Source organism: Moschus berezovskii, chromosome 2 (assembly GCF_049115385.1).
Source record: "Moschus berezovskii isolate FMDL1 chromosome 2, NW_MosBer_1.0, whole genome shotgun sequence".
NCBI lineage: Eukaryota > Metazoa > Chordata > Mammalia > Artiodactyla > Moschidae > Moschus > Moschus berezovskii.
This window is the reverse complement of record NC_142461.1, coordinates 75,394,424-75,406,931: the sequence shown is the minus strand read 5'-3', so window position 1 is coordinate 75,406,931 and position 12,508 is coordinate 75,394,424. Positions and strand designations below refer to the sequence as shown.

The 12,508-nt window shown below is 39.8% G+C and overlaps 1 protein-coding gene across 4 annotated transcripts in view; it reads left to right on the top strand.

Annotated features, from left to right (window-relative positions):
* Positions 1 to 12,508, top strand: part of ZRANB3 (zinc finger RANBP2-type containing 3) — a 302,617-nt gene that overhangs the window by 208,219 nt on the left and 81,890 nt on the right. The gene's annotated exons all lie outside the window — the stretch shown is intronic.

The following is a 12,508-nucleotide window of genomic DNA, read 5'->3' as shown; positions in this document are numbered from 1 at the left end:
CCATGAAGTGATGGGAATGGATGCCATGATCTTCGTTTTTTGAATGTTGATGAGTTTTAAGCCAACTTTTCCCCTCTCCTCTTTCACTTGCATAAGAGGCTCTTTAGTTCTTCTTCGCTTTCTGCCATACGGGTGGTGTCATCTGCATATCTGAGGTTATTGATATGCTACATCTCATGATGTACTCTGCATATAAATTAAATAGCAGGGTGACAGTATACAGCCTTAATGTACTCCTTTCCCAATTTGGAACCAGTTTGTTGTTGCTTCTTGACCTGCATACAGATTTCTCAGGAGGCAGGTCAGGTGGTCTGATATTCCCATCTCTTGAAGAATTTTCCACAGTTTGTTGTGATTCACACAGTCAAAGGCTTTAATGTAGTCAATAAGGCAGAAGTAGATGCTTTTCTGGAATTCTCTTGCTTTTTCAATGATCCAGTAAATGTTGGCAATTTGATCTCTGGTTCCTCTGCCTTTTCTAAATCTATCTTGAACATCTGGAAGTTCATGGTTCACATACTCTTGAAGCCTGACTTGGAGAATTTTGAGCATTACTTTGCTAGTGTGTGAGGTGAGTTCAATTGTGTGGTAGTTTGAACATTCTTTGGCATTGCCTTTCTTTGGGATTGGAATGAAAACTGACCTTTTCCAGTCCTGTGGCCACTGCTGAGTTTTCCAAATTTGCTGGCATATTGAGTGCAGCACTTTTACAGCATCATCTTTTAGGATTTGAAATAGCTCAACTGGAATTCCATCACCTCCACTAGCTTTGTTCCTAGTGATGCTTTCTGATGCCCACTTGACTGCATTCCAGGATGTCTGAATCTAGGTGGTGATCATACCATCATGGTTATCTGGGTCGTGAAGATGTTTTTTGTGTAGGTCTTCTGGGTATTCTTGCCACCTCTTAATATCTTCTGCTTCTGTTAGGTCCATACCATTTCTGTCCTTTATTGTGCTCATCTTTGCGTGAAATATTCCCTTGATATCTCTCATTTTCTTCAAGAGATATCTAGTCTGCCATTTTGTTGTTTTCCTCTATCTCTTTGCATTAATCACTGAGGAAGGCTTTCTTATCTCTTCTTGCTATTCTTTTTAACTCAGCATTCAAATGGGTATTTCTTTCCTTTTCTCCTTTGCCTTTTGCTTCTCTTCTTTTCTCAGCTATTGAGTGCTCATTTACCATCCGTATATCCTACGGCCCTTAAGAATTATGCTGAATCTTCTCTGCCTGTGCTCTACAGGTGGAACAAGAAAGCCTGGTTGACGTCACATCTATTTACATCATGATTGACTGAGTGTTTTAAGCCCACTGTTGAGAACAGTGCTCAGAAAAGATTCCGTTCACAATACTACTGCTCATTGAGAGTACCAGGTGTGATGGAGATGTACATTGAGCTTCATGTTGTTTTCATACCTGCTAATATCAGTTTTGCAGCCCCATGAATCATGGAGTAATTTCACCTTTCAACATTTATTCTTTAAGAAATACATATCATAATTCTGTAGCTCCCACAGAGAGTGATTCCTAATTTGGATCTGGGAAAATTCAGTTGAAAATTTTCTGGAAAGGATTCACCATTCTAGATGACATTAAGAACATTTGTGATTCATGGGAAGAGGTCTAAATAGCAAAATTAACAAGAGTTTGAAAGAAGCTTGAGTCCAACCCTCCTGGATGACTTTGAGGGGTTCAAGACTTCAAAGAAGGAAGTAATTACAGATGTGGCAGAAATAGCAAGAGAACTAGAAGTGGAGCCTCAAGATGCAACTGAATGCTGCCATCTCATGATAAAACTTTATTTATTATGTGACAAGCACTCTTTCATTCCACAATAAAAGCATAAACCAAATCCGGGTCACTTATGCGTTTCTTCCACCTCTTATGACCTGTGCCCTCAGAGCCATTAATCAAGGAGCCTAAACTGTGGCAGGGCAGCCATACCACTTGTTTTCAAGTTGCTGAGGGATGATACACTAGGACTAGTGTCTCGCCAGGATAGGCACAATTTCCTTTGGAATCCATTCCGTTTGAGCCCTTATAAAGCCTGAACTTCTTTTAAGAGCACAGGGCCATCCCCTTAAGTCTCAGAACAGATTGCCATCAGCGGAGATTTGTAGACAGTCATGATAATTCTTTAGTAGAAGCAGTCACTTCAGTGGATGAGTAAAGAAAGTGGTTTATTGAGATGGAATGAATTCCTAGTGAAGATGCTGTGAAGGTTGTTGAACTGACAGAGGATTTAGAATATGATAAATTTCGTTGAAAAAGCCACAACAGAGCTCGAGAGGATTGATTCCAGGTTTGAAAGAAGTTCTGCTGTGGGTCAAATGCTATCAAACAGCATTGCATGCACAAGAAAATTTTTCACGTAAAGAAGAGTCAATTAATGCAGCCAACTTCAGTGTTGTCTTAATTTAAGATGTTGCTGCAGCTACCCCAACCTTCAGCAACCATCACCCTGACCAGTCAGCAGCCAACAACACTGAGGCAAGACCCTTCATCAGCAAAAAGATTATGCCATGCTGAAGGCTCAGATTTTCAGCATTTTTCAGCAACAAAGTATTTCTCAATTGAAGTATGTATATAGTTCTTTTAGACATAATGCTATTGCAAACTTCACAGACTACAGCATAGTGTAAATGTAAGTTTTAAATGCACTGGGAAGCAAAAATTCCTGTGACTCCCTTTCTTGTAATATTTGCTTTGTTTCTGTGATCTGGAGTTGAATCTGCAATTGAATCTCCAAGGTATGCCTGTGTATAGAGAATGCACTGGAAGGAGTAATCCTGTAGGCAGGGATGTTGCACTGGTAATCTAGATGGTCTGAACTAAGGGTGGTGGCTGTACCACATCTTAAATTGAAAGAAAGGAATAATTCAAAATATATGAAGACATTAGTGACTGATTGAATGTGGAGGAGAGTTTGGTAAAAGTAGGATCCAGATTTTTTGCTTGGCCAACTGAATTGATGTTTGTGAACACAGTTCCCCATTAAGTATGATCTGTGCCAAATTCAGCAAGACTCAAGCCATGAGGTAACAGAAGGTTTGTTTTATACTCTGCAGCATCTTATTGGAAGTGCTTTACTTTTTATTGAATCACTTGAAGTATTATGTCGAGAAATTTAAAGATAATTATAACTATCTAATGGGACTGACGGAGAAGGCAATGGCAAGCCACTCCAGTACTATTGCCTAGAAAATCCCATGGATGGAGGAGCCTGGTAGGCTGCAGTCCGTGGGGTCGTTGAGGGTCGGACATGACTGAGAGACTTCACTTTCACTTTTCACTTTCACACATTGGAGAAGGAAATGGCAACCCGCTCCAGTGTTCTTGCCTGGAGAATCCCAGGGATGGGGGAGCCTGGTGGGCTTCCGTCTATGGGGTCACACAGAGTCGGACATGACTGAAGTGACTTAGCAGCAGCAGCAGCAATGGGACTAATGCTAAAGCTGAAACTCCAGTATTTGGCCACCTCATGAGACGAGTTGACTCATTGGAAAAGAGTCTGATGCTGGGAGGGATTGGGGGCAGGAGGAGACGGGGACGACAGAGAATGAGATGGCTGGATGGCATCACCGACTCAATGGACATGAGTTTGAGTGAACTCCGGAAGTTGGTGATGGACAGGAAGGCCTGGCGTGCTGTAATTCATGGGGTCACAAAGAGTCGGACACGACTGAGCAACTGAACTGAACTGAATGCTAAAACTGAAACTCCAATACTTTGGCCACCTCATGCAAAAGACTCACTGGAAAAGACTCTGATGCTGGGAGGGATTGGGGGCAGGAGGAGAAGGGGATGACAGAGAATGAGATGGCTGGATGGCATCACCGACTCGATGGAGGTGAGTTTGAGTGAACTCCGGGAGTTGGTGATGGACAGGGAGGCCTGGCGTGCTGTGATTCATGGGGTCGCAAAGAGTCAGACACGACTGAGCAACTGAACTGAACTGAATGATAGTTTATATAAATTTGAAAATCTTGATGAGAAAAAGAAGGAATTTGAAGAAAATAATGAGTTTTCAAGTAAATGCATTTGTGTGAGTATACTTATCAGTTCAGTCGCTCAGTCGTGTCTAACTCTTTGTGACCCCATGGACTGCAACATGCCAGGCTTCCCTGTCTTATAGGGTATGAGTATTATAGGATATGAGTATAAGAGTATATTTATAGGATATGCAATTTTATTTTATTTACTTTTTTTCTCTTTTTTTGGCCATGACATGGGTCTTATGGGATCTTAGTTCCCAGACCAGGGTGTGAGCCCAGGCCCCTGACAGTGAAAGCATGGAGTCCTAGCCAGTAGACTATCAGGGAATTCTCTAGGATATGCTATTTTTAGAGGCATATGTTTAATTACTGCCTAAAATTAAATGACCTCTTCATGATTTGTGATATTTAATTTTTAAAAAGTGTAACTTGATAATAAATAAATTAACGTGTAAAGTGTAAATTCTTGTCCTTGTCAGCTCTTCTGAGGAAATAAATACTTCCTACATCCATTTATATCACTCTTTTTACACTCTCTATTCACTGTGGTTACAGAACAATGGACTCAAAAGGACTTCTTAGGGCCATCTGGCCTCTTACTTTATTCCAGGCAGAGTTACCATGTAAAATCTTCCAGACAAATGGATCTCCATCTATCCTATTTTTATAAACCTCCAGGATAGATTTCTTCCTCATGTTTTCTCTTTTACTCGTATCCTACAACATCTTAGAGGGCTTTCTGGGTAGCTCAGATGCTAAAAAATTAACGCAATGCAGGAGACCCCAGTTTGATCCCTGGGTTGGGAAAATCCCCTGGAGAAGGGAATGGCTACCCACTCCAGTATTCTTGCCTGGAGAATTCCATGGACAAAGGAGCCCGGCAGGCTACTGTCCATGGGGTTGCAAAGAGTTGGATACGACTAAGCAACTTTCGTTTTCACTTTCACAGTGTCTTAAGCAGATGGGAATAACAATTCCAGTGCTTCCAATTAGGTCAGCAAATTAGACCATATTAATATGATAATTTTTAATATATACAATGCAGTACTATATAATGGTGTTGACATATAACATCCATGTGCTGTACAAACATTTATGCTGTTCTGCCATTTGAGTTTAAATACTTCTTAGCGAGGATAGAGGCTATGTAAGTTTTTTTTTTTTTTTTTTGGCTGTACAGGATCTTTAGTTGTGGCATGCAAATACTTAATTGCAGCATGTGGGATCCAGTTCCCTGACCAGGGAGGTCTCTGTAGAAGTTTTAAACATGTTTGCTTTTACATTATTGAGATCCCTTTTTCAGATACTTCTTAACAGGAAATTTAATAATGATAAGCATAAGTGATAATGATAAGTGCTAACCAAGGAAATGACCATAGAATAATTAATGTTGCTAGTACAAAGCCAATTGTTGAAGAACCTGAGGTAATTACAATTACTTTTCTTTCTCTATACCATTATTTTTATTCCTCTGTGATACTTGTTGAGAATATAATAGGTGAAAATGAACAGATTCTTTTTTTTAATTGTAGTTGATTGAGAATGTTGTATTAGTTTCTGCTGTACAGCACAGGGATGCAGCTATACATATTTATACATTCCTTTTTATGTTTTCCATTATGGTTTACCACAGGATATTGAATATAGTTCCCTATGCTATTCAGTAGTACCTTGTTTATTCATTCTCTGTATAATAGTTTGCACCTGCTAATCCCAGACTCCCAATCCATCACTCCCACACCCTCTGCCTCCTTCTCAGCAACAAGTCTTGAACAGATTCTTTAGATTTAAGATCAGCCTAATTCTGTCCTAGAGAAAAAAAACAGATATAAGTTGTATGCATGGTTTAGCCAACTCTCAGTTATTTTCTGGTACCTTGCAACCATATCTCTTTAGAAAACCATTTTAAGAGAAAGGCCAGTTATTTTTCTAAGAAAATGATGAAAACAACCCATAACTTTTCCTGTCACTGTGGGGATGGCAGCATTTCTTAGTGCTTTAAAAACTTTGCAAAGGCAAATTACTTTCAACACAAAGCAGATTTTCTGTCTGCTATGTTGCCTCCACAGCTTAAACAGAGGGAATCCTACTTATACCACGCAGTGAGGTTTAGTGAGGTCACTGCAGTGTTCTTTGCTGCACAGGGACTGAGATGTTGTGAGACTAGGGTGCCTCTTCCTGAGCCAGTTCTTTTTTTTTTAGGAAAGGGTCTCTGGCTCTGAGGGCTTCACTGGTGGCTCAGTGGTAAAGAACCTTCCTGAGTCAGGAGCTGTAGGTTTCCTGTATTAGTAAGGAGATGGTCAGTAATAATAAAGTACACATAAAACAATGATATTTTCTTTTTAGAGGAGGAAGGTGGTATATTAGCTACGTGGCTTTAGGAAAGATGGGAAGATATCCACTCAAGAACTAAGAGTGGTTTAGCCCAGGTCTCTCGCATTACAGGCAGATTCTTTACCAGCTGAGCCACAAGGGAAGCCCAAGATTACTGGAATGGGTAGCCTATCCCTTCTCCAGTGGATCTTCCCTACCCAAGAATTGAACTGGGACCTCCTGCATTGCAGGCGGATTTGTTACCAACTGAGCTATCAGGGAGTCCATTTTGAGGTGGCAGGAATGGTTAAGTTTGGAGTCACAAGTGGAAGAAGAAGAGAAGAAATATGTCTCTTGTATGAAAGGAAAGGAAGTGAACAATGAGTAAAAAAAAAAAGTAAGGAAAAGTAACAGAATTCTCAAATGATGAATTCTATTTTCTCTGGGCAGTGGGAAGTTTGAGAGTTAAGAGACATAGGTTCTGATTTTGAAGAAAGTAGCAAGGTTAAAATTGTTTTTGCTGTTTACTAGAGAAATATAGCGGAGAAGGCAATGGCAAGCCACTCCAGTACTCTTGCCTGGAAAATCCCATGGATGGAGGAGCCTGGTGGGCTGCGGTCCATGGGGTCACTAAGGGTCGGATACGACTGAGCGACTTTACTTTCACTTTTCACTTTCACACATTGGAGAAGGAGGTGGCAACCCACTCCGGTGTTCTTGCCTGGAGAATCCCAGGGATGGGGGAGCCTGGTGGGCTTCCGTCTATGGGGTCACACAGAGTCGGACACGACTGAAGTGACTTAGCAGCAGTAGCAGAGAAATATAGTAAAAATATGAGCTGATACTCTTATGGTGTTTACCATGTACCAACTGTTTCAAGCAATGTTTATTCACTAACTCATTTAATTTTTACTACTACTCTTTGTGTAATAAGTACTTTCTATCCCCTTTTATGGGGAAACCAAGGTACAGCATTTAAGTGACTTGCTCAGAGACTCTCAGATTGTAAATGAGGGAGGCAGGATTTGAACATGGACAGTTTGACTACAAAGTACATACACTTACCTATCATTCCACTAAGGTAGCAGAATAATTATAATATTTGTTGGTGACCATGGGTTTAAGGTGGCTTCTGTTTCCCTGTTACTGATTTTTTAGCATCTCTGTTCAGGTATGGAAAGAGAAGATATAGAATTTAAAAATCTGTACATTCTATGTGTTGTCATTTTAAATGCCCAAATAAGATTTATTCATGCTTAGTCATATAAAGTTGATTACCTTATTGATGTGATCAATGGATGGAGTTTAGAAAGAAATTGAGAATGTTTTTCAAAATTGATTCAGTTTTTAAAGAATTAGATTAGCTCTTTTGATCAAAGACTTTTATGATCAAACTCACATGAAATAAAATTTTTATGAAAAATATTTTTAAAGTCCATAGTAATGTTGCCTTTACTTTCTAACTTTGCCTAAATTTGGTTAACATAGTGGAGTAGATTATTCATGGGACTATTCTCTCTCATCTGTCTTTGCCTGATAGATAAAAAGATAGATTAGATTGAACAATTGCTTTATAATAATATCTTATTCCAAAAAGTTTTATGGAAAGGTTTAGGATCCCAGGTTCTTTTGTAAAATTGTGTTGGTTAAGGTATTAAATTTAGGTTACTCTCTTCTTATATACAGTATTGTAGCCCTTCTGCTTCTTGGTATGAAATAGGCTGCTTGCAGAACTTGGTCAGTGTCAAAAGACTAGATGTATTAGGCATGTTAGATTTCTATTTACAGATGTGTTTTTAAGCATGCCTGGCAAGAAGAAAATCACACTTCTTATAATTTACCCAAGTTATCTTTGGAAGTTTCCTGTGGGAAAATTTTGGCATGGGGTTCTGTAAAAATGTTCAGAACACTGACAAGAGTGTGGAATGACCATTCTTCCCTAAAAAGTTGTCTTCTACCAGATTTGAAAATGTTTTTGTCAGGTTGATGAAATGGTTTCTAAATTAACAACCATTGGCAGGGGGAAAGGGAGAGCAGAAGACAAATTCCTAGCCTTTCTTTGTGGTGGTCTGCAGGGTAGGTGAAGTCATGTCTAACTCTTTGTGACCCCATGGACTCAAGGAATTCTCAAGGCCAGAATACTGGAGTAGATAGCCATTCCCTTCACCAGGGGATCTTCCCAACCCAGGGGTCGAACCCAGGTCCCCCACATTGCAGGCAGATTCTTTACCATCTTGAGCCACTAGGGACGTTAGAGGGGTAAATAAGCAATGTTTCCTTTTACTTATTACTTTCCTTTCCTCATTTAAAATCATTTTAAAGGATAAAAGACAAATTAACTATCATAAATTTACAAATCAGTAAAAAACTATAGGGTGAAATAGATAAATGAATAAAAACAATAGTCAGAGAGGCTATCAACTGATGATAGGACAAGTAAAATGTGGTATGTCCTCACAGTAGACTGTTACTTGGCAATAAAAAAAGAAGTTAAACACTGAAAAATGCTACAACAATTTCAATGTTAATGGATTGAAAGCATTATGCTAATAAGCCAGTCACAAAAGACCACATATTGTGTGATTCCATTTGTATGCAATGTCAAAATAGTCCAGTCCATAGAGATGGAAAGTAGATTAGTGCTTGCCTACAGCTAGGTTGATACAGGCACCTGCAGTGGAGGTAGAGTGATTACTAAGAGATGAAAGATTTTAGGGAAATGAAAATATTCTGAAATTGTGAAAGATATACAACTCTAAATGTTCTAAAAACTGTTGTACTGTAATCTTTAAATGGGTGAGTCTTATGGTGTGTGAATTATATCTCAATAAAGGGTTGTTTTTGTTTTTTTTAAAGAATCTGGATTCTTCTTTCTACTGTGGCTGCCCTAGTTCACCACTTTGCTCAACAGTTTCCATAGTAGCCCCAGGGTAATTGCTGCAGTGTGCTGTGCTGTGTTTAGTCGCTCAGTCATATCTGACTCTGCAACCCCACGGACTATAGCCTGCCAGGCTCCTCTGTCCATGGGGATTCTCCAGGCAAGAATCAGAGTGGGTTGCCTTGCCCTCCTCCAAGAGAACTTCCTAGCCCAGAGATTGAACCCAGGTCTCCTGCATTGCATTCAGATTCTTTAACCATCTGAGCCACCAGGGAAACTTAAGAATCCTGGAGTGGGTAGCCTATCTCTTCTCCAGGGGAACTTCCAACCCAAGAATCTAACTGGAGTCTCCCTCACTGCAGGTGGATTCTTTACTAGCTGAGCTACCAGGGAAGCCCTGGTGTCAAGTGCAGGTCATAACATCCAAAGCAAGGAAGTTTTCCATAACGTCCGTTTGTCAGTGAGCATTATTTTTGTTTTTGTTTTTGAAGCCTCCAGCAGACTTCCCATTTTCCCTATAAGTCAGAGTCACTGGGGAATGAAAGTACTAGACTCGCTTAGACCAATCACAGTTCACCTCTTCTTGACTAATATGGGCTTGAAGAGTTGTCCTTAAATCATGTGCCTGGTGGTGCAGTGGTAAAGAATCTGCCTGCCAGTGCAGGAGACACAAGAGACATGGGTTTGATCCCTGGTTCAAGAAGACCCCGCTGGAGCAGGAAATGGCAACCCACTTCAGTATTCTTGCCTGGAAAATTCCATGGACAGAGAAACCTGGCAGGCTACAGTCCATTGAGTCACAAAGAGTTGGACATGACTAAGCACACACACACACACACCAGGTATCTAAACAGATCTGCCATTTAGTCTGGGATTGAGGACTTCAAAACTTAAGGAGAAGCTTCTTTTAACTCATGCTCCCTTAGCTACAAGTTATAGGTGCTAAAGAAAAAGTTATTCTGATACTTGTTAAAACAGTAAGGAAGACTTTATTCAAGGAATTGACTCTATCTCAGTAGAGTGCAATCGGAGTCAACTCTATTGCAACTGAGGCGAGAGATCACTCAGCTCTGAACACAGCAGAGAGAGCTGGGGATTTATAGCCAACAAGCAGGATAAAGAGGTCGGTGATCAGAAAATTACTAAGAGGAGACATCAAGCATAGGGAGATTTTGCTAAACTGGTTGCCCCTGCCAGCAGCACATGCTTGTCTCAAAGATTAAACTATGCATGTCTAAGTGCATAGGCTGGTACAGTGAAACTATGGATTGCTCATTAAATCAGTTATGGTTCCTTTGGTCACTCACTCTTCTACTTGGATAACTGGTAATTCTAGACATTCTTGCAGCAGGGATGTGTGCATTTATCAGATCAAAACCAAGGTCAAAACAGAATTCTTGCAAAAAGAAGGCCAAGAAATTAGCTGTAAATAGTGAGGATTAGGAACTTGATCAGATATCAAGAGTTAATCAGGTATCAAGAGTGGGGGCATTCTTGATAAACTGCCTTAGCAGGATTCTTGCTAAAATTGGACCTGGAAAGGGCAAGAGAGACTTGGGAGGCCAAAATTGAGGCCTACTTAAGAAGAGGGCTAAGAGGAACGTGACTGAAGTTTGGTCAAGGAGAAAGTCTTTGTCATAGCTCAAGTTTGGTGTTTTTTTGCTCTTTTCCCATTTTATTATTTGATTAAAGACTGACAACTTAAAGTAACTTTCCTCAGGTCTTTAATGCAATGTAGGTTTTTCTTTACTTTTACTTCAAAAAGTATGATGTATACCTGTTCACTGGAAAAAAAAGTTTAAGAAATACATCGTATAACATATTCTCATTATTCCTGCATTTCCTTAAATGAGATATAGTGTGTAGTCTTCATTAATTATTTAAATTAGAACTTTGGCTCACAGACACATTACTAACAGACCAATTTTAGTAAAATGAAATGAAATTATGAGCACTCCGGCTTCTATAAAACCTGAACCGGTGTGACCAAAACACTGATCGTTAACAGGACCTGCCATTCCTATATAATATGCGCTTGCTGCTGCTACTGCTGCTAAGTCACTTCAGTCGTGTCCGACTCTGTGTGACCCCATAGACGGAAGCCCACCAGGCTCCCCCGTCCCTGGGATTCTCCAGGCGGGAACACTGGAGTGGGTTGCCATTTCCTTCTCCAATGTGTGAAAGTGAAAAGTGAAAGTGAAGTCGCTCAGTCGTGTCCGACCCTTAGCGACCCCACCGACTGCAGCCTACCAGGCCCCTCCATCCATGGGATTTTCTAGGCAATAGTACTGGAGTGGCTTGCCATTGCCTTCTCCGATAATATGCACTTAGCTATTTCAAAAGCAAACTTCTATTCAGATAACTTAAAATATGACAATGCAGTGACTTTTAATCAGACTAGAATCAGAACAGGGAAAATGCATGTATAGTTCATTTTAAAATGCAAACCTGTGCAGTCCCCAACCTAAGAACCTAAGAGAATCCCAGAGTCCCTTTGCTGTGTAGATTTTTTGATTCTGCAAACACATTTTCTCCTCAGAAGCAACATCACAACAATAGCTAACAGGTTAGTCCCAAAAGACAGTTTAGCCCATTGAACTTTATATAATTGAATTTATAATATTAATAGTAACAATAAGCCTTTCTGAACCTGTGATTGGGAGGAATAGATGGAAAGGGGCTTAAGCTTTGGCACCAGCAGTTTCTGGTTGTATGAGGAGGGGGTGTTGGTAGTGGAGGAGACTCTGGTAGAAATAGCTTGCTTGTGTAGAAGTGGGGAATGCATCTGAGACTAGGGGTGCAGTGATTATTTAGTCTGTAAGTCTGCAGTGGTTGGTAAATGAATGTACCTTAAAAATACTCCAACTTGACATGTACTTTTTGAAAGGCTTATCACAGTAAATATAGCTCTTTAGGCAAACATGCAGTTTATTAAAGTGGTTCGGTTACCATGGCAACATATCTGGAATTTATAGCTCCTTATTTTGAGAGGGCTTCATTTCCACCTCTGAGGCACTGAAATCCAAGGCTAAAAGTTCTTAACAGCCTCCAATCTTATTGTATGAATTTTTAGTCTTTAGAAAATGTAGACATACAAAATGTAGCTTGGAGAGAATCAATCTTGTGACTTGATAGTCATATGCATGAATTTTAAATTGGTATTTTTCAATTTTAAAATGTTTTAAACTTTTTCCTATTTTTTAAATTTTTAATTATTATGAAAGCTACATGTGATCATAATTTAATGAGGAGAAATAGAAATTTCAGAAAAAATAACAGTTCCCTAAATTTATTCCCTGGAGGCAACCACGTTCGTTTGTA